Source organism: Somniosus microcephalus, chromosome 17 (assembly GCF_052327205.1).
Source record: "Somniosus microcephalus isolate GS21.2 chromosome 17, FLI_Smic_1.0, whole genome shotgun sequence".
In the NCBI taxonomy this organism is placed as follows: domain Eukaryota; kingdom Metazoa; phylum Chordata; class Chondrichthyes; order Squaliformes; family Somniosidae; genus Somniosus; species Somniosus microcephalus.
The window spans coordinates 53,510,118-53,527,118 of NC_141003.1; the positions used below are offsets into that span (position 1 = coordinate 53,510,118).

The 17,001-nt window shown below is 42.2% G+C and overlaps 1 protein-coding gene across 7 annotated transcripts in view; it reads left to right on the forward strand.

The window, feature by feature from the left end:
• Window positions 1-17,001, forward strand: part of LOC147105722 (voltage-dependent calcium channel subunit alpha-2/delta-1-like) — an 856,467-nt gene that overhangs the window by 90,945 nt on the left and 748,521 nt on the right. The gene's annotated exons all lie outside the window — the stretch shown is intronic.

Sequence of the window (17,001 nt, forward strand, 5' to 3'; positions counted from 1 at the left end):
ATACGGTGTACGCTATACTGTGTACACTATACTGTGTACACTATACTGTGTACACTATGCTGTGTACGCTATGCTGTGTACACTATGCTGTGTATACTTTACTGTGTACACTATGCTGTGTACGCTATACTGTGTACCCTATGTTGTGTATACTTTACCGTGTACGCTATACTGTGTACGCTATACTGTGTACACTATGCTGTGTACTCTATACTGTGTACACTATACTGTGTACACTATGCTGTGTACACTATGCTGTGTATGCTATGCTGTTTGCACTATACTGTGTACACTATACTGTGTACACTATGCTGTTTACACTATGCTGTTTAATCTATACTGTGTAGGCTATGTTGTGTGCACTATGCTGTGTACACTATGCTGTGTACATGACACTGTGTATACTATAATGTGTACACTATGCTGTGTACACTATGCTGTGTACACTATGCTGTGTGTATTATGCTGTGTACATTATACTGTGTACATTATACTGTGTACACTATACTGGGTATACTATGCTGTGTACACTATACTGTCTACACTATACAGTGTACACTATACTACGTAAACTATACTGTGTACGTTATGTTGTGTACACTATGCTGTGTACAATATACTGTGTACACTATGATGTGTACACTATACTGCGTACGCTATGCTGCGTACGCTATGCTATGTACGCTATGCTGTGTACGCTATACTGTGTACACTATGCTGTGTACTCTATGCTGTGTACACTATACTGTGTACAATATACTGTGTACACTATGATGTGTTCACTTTGCTGTGTGCACTATGCCGTGTACACAATGCTGTGTACACGACACTGTGTATACTATAATGTGTACACTATACTGTGTATACTATGCCGCGTACACCATACTGTGTATGCTATACAATGTACGCTATACTGTGTGCGCTATGCTGTGTGCGCTATACTGTGTACACTATACTGTGTGCGCTATGCTGTGTACACTATACTGTGTATACTTTGCTGTGTGCACTATGCCGTGTACACTATGCTGTGTACATGACACTGTGTATACTATAATGTGTACACTATGCTGTGTACACTATGCTGTGTTCACTATGCTGTGTACACTATGCTGTGTGTATTATGCTGTGTACATTATACTGTGTACACTATACTGGGTATACTATGCTGTGTACACTATACTGTCTACACTATACAGTGTACACTATACTACGTAAACTATACTGTGTACGTTATGTTGTGTACACTATGCTGTGCACTCTATGCTGTGTACTCTATGCTGTGTACACTATACTGTGTACACTATACTGTGTGCACTATGCTGTGTACACTATACTGTGTATACTTTGCTGTGTGCACTATGCCGTGTACACTATGCTGTGTACATGACACTGTGTATACTATAATGTGTACACTATGCTGTGTACACTATGCTGTGTACACTATGCTGTGTGTATTATGCTGTGTACATTATACTGTGTACATTATACTGTGTACACTATACTGGGTATACTATGCTGTGTACACTATACTGTCTACACTATACAGTGTACACTATACTACGTAAACTATACTGTGTACGTTATGTTGTGTACACTATGCTGTGTACAATATACTGTGTACACTATGATGTGTACACTATACTGCGTACGCTATGCTGCGTACGCTATGCTATGTACGCTATGCTGTGTACGCTATACTGTGTACACTATGCTGTGTACTCTATGCTGTGTACACTATACTGTGTACAATATACTGTGTACACTATGATGTGTACACTATACTACGTACGCTATGCTGTGTACGCTATGCTATGTACACTATATTGTATGCACTATAACCTGTACACTGCTGTGCCCTATACTCTACGCCATGCTGTGTACGCTGTACTGTGTACACTATACTGTGTGCACTATGCTGTGTATGCTATGCTGTGTGCACTATACTGTGTATACTATACTGTGTACGCTATGCTGTGTGCACTATGCTGTTTACACTATACTGTGTACACTATACTGTGTACGCTATGCTGTGTGCACTATGCTGTTTACACTATACTGTGTACACTATACTGTGTATGCTATACTGTGTACACTATGCTGTGTGCACTATGCTATGTACGCTATGCTGTGTACACTATACTGTACACTATGCTATGTACGCTATGCTGTGTACACTATACTGTGTACACTATGCTGTGTACACTAAGCTGTGTACACTATACTGTGTACACTATGCTGTGTACACTATACTGTGTACGCTATGCTGTGTACACTATACTGTGTACACTATGCTATGTACGCTATGCTGTGTACACTATACTGTGTACACTATGCTGTGTACTCTATGCTGTGTACACTATACTGTGTACAATATACTGTGTACACTATGATGTGTACACTATACTGTGTACGCTATATTGTGTACACTATACTGTGTACACTATACTGTGTACACTATGCTGTGTATGCTACGCTGTTTGCACTATACTGTGTACACTATACTGTGTACACTATGCTGTTTACACTGTGCTGTTTAATCTATACTGTGTAGGCTATGCTGTGTGCACTATACTGTGTGCACTATACTGTGTACACTATGCTGTGTGCACTATGCTGTTTACACTATGCTGTTTAATCTATACTGTGTAGGCTATGTTGTGTGCACTATACTGTGTGCACTATACTGTGTACACTATGCTGTTTACACTATACTGTGTACACTATACTGTGTACGCTATGCTGTGTACACTATACTGTGTACGCTATGCTGTGTACACTATACTGTGTACGCTATGCTGTGTACACTATACTGTGTACGCTATGCTGTGTACACTATACTATGTACGCTATGCTGTGTACACTATACTGTGTACGCTATGCTGTGTACACTATGCTGTGTACACTATACTGTGCGCACTATACTGTGTACACTATACTGTGTACACTATACTGTGTACACTATGCTGTGTACACTACTGTGTACCCTATGCTGTGTACGCTATACTGTGTGCACTATGCTGTGTGCACTATGCTGTGTACACTATACTGTGTACACTATACTGTGTGCACTATGCTCTGTACACTATGCTGTATACGCTATGCTGTGTACACTATACTGTGTACACTATGCTGTGTACATTATGCTGTGTACACTATGCTGTGCACACTATGCTGTGTACACTATGCTGTGTACGCTATGCTGTGTACGCTATGCTGTGTACGCTATGCTGCGTACGCTATGCTGTGTACGCTATGCTGTGTACACTATACTGTGTACACTATACTGTGTACACTATACTGTGTACGCTATGCTGTGTATGCTATGCTGTATACGCTATGCTGTGTACACTATACTGTGTACACTATGCTGTGTACGCTATGCTGTGTACACCATACTGTGTATGCTATGCTGTGTACACTATACTGTGTACGCTATGCTGTGTACGCTATGCTGTGTACACTATACTGTGTGCACTATACTGTGTGCACTATACTGTGTGCACTATGCTGTGTACACTATACTGTATACACTATGCTGTGTACACTATACTGTGTACGCTATGCTGTGTACACTATACTGTGTGCACTATGCTGTGTACGCAATGCTGTGTACACTATGCCGTGTACACTATGCTGTGTACACTATGCTGTGTACGCAATGCTGTGTACACTATGCTGAGTACGCTATACTGTGTACGCTATACTGTGTACACTGTGCCTTGTACGCTATGCTGTGTACACTATGCCGTGTACGCTATACTGTGTACACTATGCCGTGTACGCTATGCCGTGTACGCTATGCCATGTACACTATGCTGTGTACACTATGCTGTGTACGCAATGCTGTGTACACTATGCTGTGTATGCTATACTGTATAGTGTACACAGCATAGCGTACACAGTATATGTGTGCACGGTATAGTGTACACAGCATAGTGTACACAGCATAGTGTACACAGCATAGTGTACACAGAAACATAGAAGATAGGAGCAGGAGTATGCCATTCGGCCCCTTGCGCCTGCTCCGCCATTTAATGAGATCATGGCTGATCATCCAAATTCAGTACACTGTCCCTGCTTTCTCCCCAGCCTTAAGAAATATATCTAACTCCTTCTTGAATATATTTAATGAATTGGCCTCAACTGTCTTTTTTGTTAGCATAGAGTACACAGTATAGTGTACGCTATGCTGTGTACACTATACTGTGTACGCTATGCCGTGTAAACTATGCTGTGTACACTATGCTGTATACGCTATGCTGTGTACACTATACTGTGTACACTATGCTGTGTACACTATGCTGTGTACACAATGCTGTGTACACTATACTGTGTGCACTATGCTGTGTACACTATACTGTGTGCACTATGCTGTGTGCACTATGCTGTGTACACTATACTGTGTACACTATACTGTGTGCACTATGCTGTGTACACTATGCTGTATACGCTATGCTGTACACTATACTGTGTACACTATGCTGTGTACACTATGCTGTGTACGCAATGCTGTGTACACTATACTGTGTGCACTATGCTGTGTACGCTATGCTGTGTACGCTATGCTGTGTACGCTATGCTGTATACGCTATGCTGTGTACACTATACTGTGTACACTATGCTGTGTACACTATACTGTGTACGCTATGCTGTGTACACTATACTGTGTGCACTATGCTGTGTACGCAATGCTGTGTACACTATGCCATGTACACTACGCTGTGTACACTATGCTGTGTACGCAATGCTGTGTACACTATGCTGTGTATGCTATACTGTGTACGCTATACTGTGTACACTGTGCCGTGTACGCTATGCTGTGTACCCTATGCCGTGTACGCTATACTGTATAGTGTACACAGCATAGCGTACACAGTGTAGTGTGCACGGTATAGTGCACACAGTATAGTGAACACAGCATAGTGTACACAGCATAGTGTACACAGCATAGTGTACACAGAAACATAGAAGATAGGAGCAGGAGTATGCCATTCGGCCCCTTGCGCCTGCTCCGCCATTTAATGAGATCATGGCTGATCATCCAAATTCAGTACACTGTCCCTGCTTTCTCCCCAGCCTTAAGAAATATATCTAACTCCTTCTTGAATATATTTAATGAATTGGCCTCAACTGTCTTTTTTGTTAGCATAGAGTACACAGTATAGTGTACGCTATGCTGTGTACACTATACTGTGTACGCTATGCCGTGTAAACTATGCTGTGTACACTATGCTGTATACGCTATGCTGTGTACACTATACTGTGTACACTATGCTGTGTACACTATGCTGTGTACACAATGCTGTGTACACTATACTGTGTGCACTATGCTGTGTACACTATACTGTGTGCACTATGCTGTGTGCACTATGCTGTGTACACTATACTGTGTGCACTATACTGTGTGCACTATGCTGTGTACACTATGCTGTATACGCTATGCTGTACACTATACTGTGTACACTATGCTGTGTACACTATGCTGTGTACGCAATGCTGTGTACACTATACTGTGTGCACTATGCTGTGTACGCTATGCTGTGTACGCTATGCTGTGTACGCTATGCTGTATACGCTATGCTGTGTACACTATACTGTGTACACTATGCTGTGTACACTATACTGTGTACGCTATGCTGTGTACACTATACTGTGTGCACTATGCTGTGTACGCAATGCTGTGTACACTATGCCATGTACACTACGCTGTGTACACTATGCTGTGTACGCAATGCTGTGTACACTATGCTGTGTATGCTATACTGTGTACGCTATACTGTGTACACTGTGCCGTGTACGCTATGCTGTGTACACTATGCCGTGTATGCTATACTGTATAGTGTACACAGCATAGCGTACACAGTGTAGTGTGCATGGTATAGTGCACACAGTATAGTGAACACAGCATAGTGTACACAGCATAGTGTACACAGCATAGTGTACACAGCATAGTGTACACAGAAACATAGAAGATAGGAGCAGGAGTATGCCATTCGGCCCCTTGCGCCTGCTCCGCCATTTAATGAGATCATGGCTGATCATCCAAATTCAGTACACTGTCCCTGCTTTCTCCCCAGCCTTAAGAAATATATCTAACTCCTTCTTGAATATATTTAATGACTTGGCCTCAACTGTCTTTTTTGTTAGCATAGAGTACACAGTATAGTGTACGCTATGCTTTGTACACTATACTGTGTACGCTATGCCGTGTAAACTATGCTGTGTACACTATACTGTGTATGCTATGCTGTGTACACTATGCTGTGTGCACTATGCTGTTTACACTATGCGGTTTAAACTATACTGTGTACGCTATGCTGTGTACACTATACTCTGTACTCTATACTATGTACACTATACGGTGTACGCTATACTGTGTACACTATACTGTGTACACTATACTGTGTACACTATGCTGTGTACGCTATGCTGTGTACACTATGCTGTGTATACTTTACTGTGTACACTATGCTGTGTACGCTATACTGTGTACCCTATGTTGTGTATACTTTACCGTGTACGCTATACTGTGTACGCTATACTGTGTACACTATGCTGTGTACTCTATACTGTGTACACTATACTGTGTACACTATGCTGTGTACACTATGCTGTGTATGCTATGCTGTTTGCACTATACTGTGTACACTATACTGTGTACACTATGCTGTTTACACTATGCTGTTTAATCTATACTGTGTAGGCTATGTTGTGTGCACTATGCCGTGTACACTATGCTGTGTACATGACACTGTGTATACTATAATGTGTACACTATGCTGTGTACACTATGCTGTGTACACTATGCTGTGTGTATTATGCTGTGTACATTATACTGTGTACATTATACTGTGTACACTATACTGGGTATACTATGCTGTGTACACTATACTGTCTACACTATACAGTGTACACTATACTACGTAAACTATACTGTGTACGTTATGTTGTGTACACTATGCTGTGTACAATATACTGTGTACACTATGATGTGTACACTATACTGCGTACGCTATGCTGCGTACGCTATGCTATGTACGCTATGCTGTGTACGCTATACTGTGTACACTATGCTGTGTACTCTATGCTGTGTACACTATACTGTGTACAATATACTGTGTACACTATGATGTGTACACTATACTACGTACGCTATGCTGTGTACGCTATGCTATGTACACTATATTGTATGCACTATAACCTGTACACTGCTGTGCCCTATACTCTACGCCATGCTGTGTACGCTATACTGTGTACACTATACTGTGTGCACTATGCTGTGTATGCTATGCTGTGTACACTATACTGTGAACGCTATGCTGTGTACACTATACTGTGTACGCTATGCTGTGTACACTATACTGTGTACGCTATGCTGTGTACACTATACTATGTACGCTATGCTGTGTACACTATACTGTGTACGCTATGCTGTGTACACTATGCTGTGTACACTATACTGTGCGCACTATACTGTGTACACTATACTGTGTACACTATACTGTGTACACTATGCTGTGTACACTACTGTGTACCCTATGCTGTGTACGCTATACTGTGTGCACTATGCTGTGTGCACTATGCTGTGTACACTATACTGTGTACACTATACTGTGTGCACTATGCTCTGTACACTATGCTGTATACGCTATGCTGTGTACACTATACTGTGTACACTATGCTGTGTACATTATGCTGTGTACACTATGCTGTGCACACTATGCTGTGTACACTATGCTGTGTACGCTATGCTGTGTACGCTATGCTGTGTACGCTATGCTGTGTACGCTATGCTGCGTACGCTATGCTGTGTACGCTATGCTGTGTACACTATACTGTGTACACTATACTGTGTACACTATACTGTGTACGCTATGCTGTGTATGCTATGCTGTATACGCTATGCTGTGTACACTATACTGTGTACACTATGCTGTGTACGCTATGCTGTGTACACCATACTGTGTACGCTATGCTGTGTACACTATACTGTGTACGCTATGCTGTGTACGCTATGCTGTGTACACTATACTGTGTGCACTATACTGTGTGCACTATACTGTGTGCACTATGCTGTGTTCACTATACTGTATACACTATGCTGTGTACACTATACTGTGTACGCTATGCTGTGTACACTATACTGTGTGCACTATGCTGTGTACGCAATGCTGTGTACACTATGCCGTGTACACTATGCTGTGTACACTATGCTGTGTACGCAATGCTGTGTACACTATGCTGAGTACGCTATACTGTGTACGCTATACTGTGTACACTGTGCCTTGTACGCTATGCTGTGTACACTATGCCGTGTACGCTATACTGTGTACACTATGCCGTGTACGCTATGCCGTGTACGCTATGCCATGTACACTATGCTGTGTACACTATGCTGTGTACGCAATGCTGTGTACACTATGCTGTGTATGCTATACTGTATAGTGTACACAGCATAGCGTACACAGTATATGTGTGCACGGTATAGTGTACACAGCATAGTGTACACAGCATAGTGTACACAGCATAGTGTACACAGAAACATAGAAGATAGGAGCAGGAGTATGCCATTCGGCCCCTTGCGCCTGCTCCGCCATTTAATGAGATCATGGCTGATCATCCAAATTCAGTACACTGTCCCTGCTTTCTCCCCAGCCTTAAGAAATATATCTAACTCCTTCTTGAATATATTTAATGAATTGGCCTCAACTGTCTTTTTTGTTAGCATAGAGTACACAGTATAGTGTACGCTATGCTGTGTACACTATACTGTGTACGCTATGCCGTGTAAACTATGCTGTGTACACTATGCTGTATACGCTATGCTGTGTACACTATACTGTGTACACTATGTTGTGTACACTATGCTGTGTACACAATGCTGTGTACACTATACTGTGTGCACTATGCTGTGTACACTATACTGTGTGCACTATGCTGTGTGCACTATGCTGTGTACACTATACTGTGTACACTATACTGTGTGCACTATGCTGTGTACACTATGCTGTATACGCTATGCTGTACACTATACTGTGTACACTATGCTGTGTACACTATGCTGTGTACGCAATGCTGTGTACACTATACTGTGTGCACTATGCTGTGTACGCTATGCTGTGTACGCTATGCTGTGTACGCTATGCTGTATACGCTATGCTGTGTACGCTATACTGTGTACACTATGCTGTGTACACTATACTGTGTACGCTATGCTGTGTACACTATACTGTGTGCACTATGCTGTGTACGCAATGCTGTGTACACTATGCCATGTACACTACGCTGTGTACACTATGCTGTGTACGCAATGCTGTGTACACTATGCTGTGTATGCTATACTGTGTACGCTATACTGTGTACACTGTGCCGTGTACGCTATGCTGTGTACCCTATGCCGTGTACGCTATACTGTATAGTGTACACAGCATAGCGTACACAGTGTAGTGTGCACGGTATAGTGCACACAGTATAGTGAACACAGCATAGTGTACACAGCATAGTGTACACAGCATAGTGTACACAGCATAGTGTACACAGAAACATAGAAGATAGGAGCAGGAGTATGCCATTCGGCCCCTTGCGCCTGCTCCGCCATTTAATGAGATCATGGCTGATCATCCAAATTCAGTACACTGTCCCTGCTTTCTCCCCAGCCTTAAGAAATATATCTAACTCCTTCTTGAATATATTTAATGAATTGGCCTCAACTGTCTTTTTTGTTAGCATAGAGTACACAGTATAGTGTACGCTATGCTGTGTACACTATACTGTGTACGCTATGCCGTGTAAACTATGCTGTGTACACTATGCTGTATACGCTATGCTGTGTACACTATACTGTGTACACTATGCTGTGTACACTATGCTGTGTACACAATGCTGTGTACACTATACTGTGTGCACTATGCTGTGTACACTATACTGTGTGCACTATGCTGTGTGCACTATGCTGTGTACACTATACTGTGTACACTATACTGTGTGCACTATGCTGTGTACACTATGCTGTATACGCTATGCTGTACACTATACTGTGTACACTATGCTGTGTACACTATGCTGTGTACGCAATGCTGTGTACACTATACTGTGTGCACTATGCTGTGTACGCTATGCTGTGTACGCTATGCTGTGTACGCTATGCTGTATACGCTATGCTGTGTACACTATACTGTGTACACTATGCTGTGTACACTATACTGTGTACGCTATGCTGTGTACACTATACTGTGTGCACTATGCTGTGTACGCAATGCTGTGTACACTATGCCATGTACACTACGCTGTGTACACTATGCTGTGTACGCAATGCTGTGTACACTATGCTGTGTATGCTATACTGTGTACGCTATACTGTGTACACTGTGCCGTGTACGCTATGCTGTGTACACTATGCCGTGTACGCTATACTGTATAGTGTACACAGCATAGCGTACACAGTGTAGTGTGCATGGTATAGTGCACACAGTATAGTGAACACAGCATAGTGTACACAGCATAGTGTACACAGCATAGTGTACACAGAAACATAGAAGATAGGAGCAGGAGTATGCCATTCGGCCCCTTGCGCCTGCTCCGCCATTTAATGAGATCATGGCTGATCATCCAAATTCAGTACACTGTCCCTGCTTTCTCCCCAGCCTTAAGAAATATATCTAACTCCTTCTTGAATATATTTAATGAATTGGCCTCAACTGTCTTTTTTGTTAGCATAGAGTACACAGTATAGTGTACGCTATGCTGTGTACACTATACTGTGTACGCTATGCCGTGTAAACTATGCTGTGTACACTATGCTGTATACGCTATGCTGTGTACACTATACTGTGTACACTATGCTGTGTACACTATGCTGTGTACACAATGCTGTGTACACTATACTGTGTGCACTATGCTGTGTACACTATACTGTGTGCACTATGCTGTGTGCACTATGCTGTGTACACTATACTGTGTACACTATACTGTGTGCACTATGCTGTGTACACTATGCTGTATACGCTATGCTGTACACTATACTGTGTACACTATGCTGTGTACACTATGCTGTGTACGCAATGCTGTGTACACTATACTGTGTGCACTATGCTGTGTACGCTATGCTGTGTACGCTATGCTGTGTACGCTATGCTGTATACGCTATGCTGTGTACACTATACTGTGTACACTATGCTGTGTACACTATACTGTGTACGCTATGCTGTGTACACTATACTGTGTGCACTATGCTGTGTACGCAATGCTGTGTACACTATGCCATGTACACTACGCTGTGTACACTATGCTGTGTACGCAATGCTGTGTACACTATGCTGTGTATGCTATACTGTGTACGCTATACTGTGTACACTGTGCCGTGTACGCTATGCTGTGTACACTATGCCGTGTACGCTATACTGTATAGTGTACACAGCATAGCGTACACAGTGTAGTGTGCATGGTATAGTGCACACAGTATAGTGAACACAGCATAGTGTACACAGCATAGTGTACACAGCATAGTGTACACAGAAACATAGAAGATAGGAGCAGGAGTATGCCATTCGGCCCCTTGCGCCTGCTCCGCCATTTAATGAGATCATGGCTGATCATCCAAATTCAGTACACTGTCCCTGCTTTCTCCCCAGCCTTAAGAAATATATCTAACTCCTTCTTGAATATATTTAATGACTTGGCCTCAACTGTCTTTTTTGTTAGCATAGAGTACACAGTATAGTGTACGCTATGCTTTGTACACTATACTGTGTACGCTATGCCGTGTAAACTATGCTGTGTACACTATACTGTGTATGCTATGCTGTGTACACTATGCTGTGTGCACTATGCTGTTTACACTATGCGGTTTAAACTATACTGTGTACGCTATGCTGTGTACACTATACTCTGTACTCTATACTATGTACACTATACGGTGTACGCTATACTGTGTACACTATACTGTGTACACTATACTGTGTACACTATGCTGTGTACGCTATGCTGTGTACACTATGCTGTGTATACTTTACTGTGTACACTATGCTGTGTACGCTATACTGTGTACGCTATACTGTGTACACTATGCTGTGTACTCTATACTGTGTACACTATACTGTGTACACTATGCTGTGTACTCTATACTGTGTACACTATACTGTGTACACTATGCTGTGTACACTATGCTGTGTATGCTATGCTGTTTGCACTATACTGTGTACACTATACTGTGTACACTATGCTGTTTACACTATGCTGTTTAATCTATACTGTGTAGGCTATGTTGTGTGCACTATGCCGTGTACACTATGCTGTGTACATGACACTGTGTATACTATAATGTGTACACTATGCTGTGTACACTATGCTGTGTACATTATACTGTGTACATTATACTGTGTACACTATACTGGGTATACTATGCTGTGTACACTATACTGTCTACACTATACAGTGTACACTATACTACGTAAACTATACTGTGTACGTTATGTTGTGTACACTATGCTGTGTACAATATACTGTGTACACTATGATGTGTACACTATACTGCGTACGCTATGCTGCGTACGCTATGCTATGTACGCTATGCTGTGTACGCTATACTGTGTACACTATGCTGTGTACTCTATGCTGTGTACACTATACTGTGTACAATATACTGTGTACACTATGATGTGTACGCTATGCTATGTACACTATATTGTATGCACTATAACCTGTACACTGCTGTGCCCTATATTCTACGCCATGCTGTGTACGCTATACTGTGTACACTATACTGTGTGCACTATGCTGTGTATGCTATGCTGTGTGCACTATACTGTGTATACTATACTGTGTACGCTATGCTGTGTGCACTATGCTGTTTACACTATACTGTGTACACTATACTGTGTACGCTATGCTGTGTGCACTATGCTGTTTACACTATACTGTGTACACTATACTGTGTATGCTATACTGTGTACACTATGCTGTGTGCACTATGCTATGTACGCTATGCTGTGTACACTATACTGTACACTATGCTATGTACGCTATGCTGTGTACACTATACTGTGTACACTATGCTGTGTACACTAAGCTGTGTACACTATACTGTGTACACTATGCTGTGTACACTATACTGTGTACGCTATGCTGTGTACACTATACTGTGTACACTATGCTATGTACGCTATGCTGTGTACACTATACTGTGTACAATATACTGTGTACACTATGATGTGTACACTATACTGTGTACGCTATACTGTGTACGCTATACTGTGTACACTATACTGTGTACACTATGCTGTGTATGCTATGCTGTTTGCACTATACTGTGTACACTATGCTGTTTACACTGTGCTGTTTAATCTATACTGTGTAGGCTATGCTGTGTGCACTATACTGTGTGCACTATACTGTGTACACTATGCTGTGTGCACTATGCTGTTTACACTATGCGGTTTAATCTATACTGTGTAGGCTATGTTGTGTGCACTATACTGTGTGCACTATACTGTGTACACTATGCTGTTTACACTATACTGTGTACACTATACTGTGTACGCTATGCTGTGTACACTATACTGTGTACGCTATGCTGTGTACACTATACTGTGTACGCTATGCTGTGTACACTATACTGTGTACGCTATGCTGTGTACACTATACTATGTACGCTATGCTGTGTACACTATACTGTGTACGCTATGCTGTGTACACTATGCTGTGTACACTATACTGTGTGCACTATGCTGTGTACACTATACTGTGTACACTATGCTGTGTACACTACTGTGTACCCTATGCTGTGTACACTATACTGTGTGCACTATGCTGTGTGCACTATGCTGTGTACACTATACTGTGTACATTATACTGTGTGCACTATGCTCTGTACACTATGCTGTATACGCTATGCTGCGTACATTAGGCTGTGTACACTATGCTGTGCACACTATGCTCTGTACACTATGCTGTGTACACTATGCTGTGTACGCTATGCTGTGTACGCTATGCTGTGTACGCTATGCTGTGTACGCTATGCTGTGTACACTATACTGTGTACGCTATACTGTGTACGCTATGCTGTGTATGCTATGCGGTGTACGCTATGCTGTGTACACTATGCTGTGTACGCTATGCTGTGTACGCTATGCTGTGTACACTATACTGTGTACGCTATGCTGTGTACACTATACTGTGTACGCTATGCTGTGTACGCTATGCTGTGTACACTATACTGTGTGCACTATACTGTGTGCACTATACTGTGTGCACTATGCTGTGTACACTATACTGTATACACTATGCTGTGTACACTATACTGTGTATGCTATGCTGTGTACACTATACTGTGTGCACTATGCTGTGTACGCAATGCTGTGTACACTATGCCGTGTACACTATACTGTATACACTATGCTGTGTACACTATACTGTGTGCACTATACTGTGTACGCTATACTGTGTACGCTATGCTGTGTATGCTATGCGGTGTACGCTATGCTGTGTACACTATGCTGTGTACGCTATGCTGTGTACGCTATGCTGTGTACACTATACTGTGTACGCTATGCTGTGTACACTATACTGTGTACGCTATGCTGTGTACGCTATGCTGTGTACACTATACTGTGTGCACTATACTGTGTGCACTATACTGTGTGCACTATGCTGTGTACACTATACTGTATACACTATGCTGTGTACACTATACTGTGTATGCTATGCTGTGTACACTATACTGTGTGCACTATGCTGTGTACGCAATGCTGTGTACACTATGCCGTGTACACTATGCTGAGTACGCTATACTGTGTACGCTATACTGTGTACACTGTGCCGTGTACGCTATGCTGTGTACACTATGCTGTGTACACTATGCTGTGTACACTATGCTGTGTATGCTATACTGTATAGTGTACACAGCATAGCGTACACAGTATAGTGTGCACGGTATAGTGTACACAGCATAGTGTACACAGCATAGTGTACACAGCATAGTGTACACAGAAACATAGAAGATAGGAGCAGGAGTATGCCATTCGGCCCCTTGCGCCTGCTCCGCCATTTAATGAGATCATGGCTGATCATCCAAATTCAGTACACTGTCCCTGCTTTCTCCCCAGCCTTAAGAAATATATCTAACTCCTTCTTGAATATATTTAATGAATTGACCTCAACTGTCTTTTTTGTTAGCATAGAGTACACAGTATAGTGTACGCTATGCTGTGTACACTATACTGTGTACGCTATGCCGTGTAAACTATGCTGTGTACACTATGCTGTATATGCTATGCTGTGTACACTATACTGTGTACACTATGCTGTGTACACTATGCTGTGTACGCAATGCTGTGTACACTATACTGTGTGCACTATGCTGTGTACACTATACTGTGTGCACTATGCTGTGTGCACTATGCTGTGTACACTATACTGTGTACACTATACTGTGTGCACTATGCTGTGTACACTATGCTGTATACGCTATGCTGTACACTATACTGTGTACACTATGCTGTGTACACTATGCTGTGTACGCAATGCTGTGTACACTATACTGTGTGCACTATGCTGTGTACGCTATGCTGTGTACGCTGTGCTGTGTACGCTATGCTGTGTACGCTATGCTGTGTACACTATACTGTGTACACTATGCTGTGTACACTATACTGTGTACGCTATGCTGTGTACACTATACTGTGAGCACTGTGCTGTGTACGCAATGCTGTGTACACTATGCCGTGTACACTATGCTGTGTACACTATGCTGTGTACGCAATGCTGTGTACACTATGCTGTGTATGCTATACTGTGTACGCTATACTGTGTACACTGTGCCGTGTACGCTATGCTGTGTACACTATGCCGTGTACGCTATACTGTATAGTGTACACAGCATAGCGTACACAGTATAGTATGCACGGTATAGTGCACACAGTATAGTGAACACAGCATAGTGTACACAGCATAGTGTACACAGCATAGTGTACACAGAAACATAGAAGATAGGAGCAGGAGTATGCCATTCGGCCCCTTGCGCCTGCTCCGCCATTTAATGAGATCATGGCTGATCATCCAAATTCAGTACACTGTCCCTGCTTTCTCCCCAGCCTTAAGAAATATATCTAACTCCTTCTTGAATATATTTAATGAATTGACCTCAACTGTCTTTTTTGTTAGCATAGAGTACACAGTATAGTGTACGCTATGCTGTGTACACTATACTGTGTACGCTATGCCGTGTGAACTATGCTGTGTACACTATACTGTGTATGCTATGCTATGTACACTATGCTGTGTGCACTATGCTGTTTACACTATGCGGTTTAAACTATACTGTGTACGCTATGCTGTGTACACTATACTCTGTACTCTATACTATGTACACTATACGGTGTACGCTATACTGTGTACACTATACTGTGTACACTATACTGTGTACACTATGCTGTGTACGCTATGCTGTGTACACTATGCTGTGTATACTTTACTGTGTACACTATGCTGTGTACACTATACTGTGTACCCTATGTTGTGTATACTTTACCGTGTACGCTATACTGTGTACGCTATACTGTGTACACTATGCTGTGTACACTATGCTGTGTACACTATACTGTGTACGCTATACTGTGTACACTATGCTGTGTACACTATGCTGTGTACACTACTGTGTACACTATACTGCGTAGGCTATGCTGCGTACACTATACTGTGTACACTATGCTGTGTACACTATACTGTGTACGCTATACTGTGTACACTATGCTGTGTGCACTATACAGTGTACGCTATACTGTGTACGCTATACTGTGTACGCTATGCTGTGTACACTATGCTGTGTACACTATGCTGTGTACACTATACTGTGTACCCTATGCTGTGTGCACTATGCATGCATATCTGTGACTCGAACTATATGAATGTAACGATGCATTCTCTGACGGTGACTTTTTCTCAAAAACCTGCCGTCCTTTGGTGACGGTTTTGATAGATGAACACGTATGCTGACAAGATTCAGCC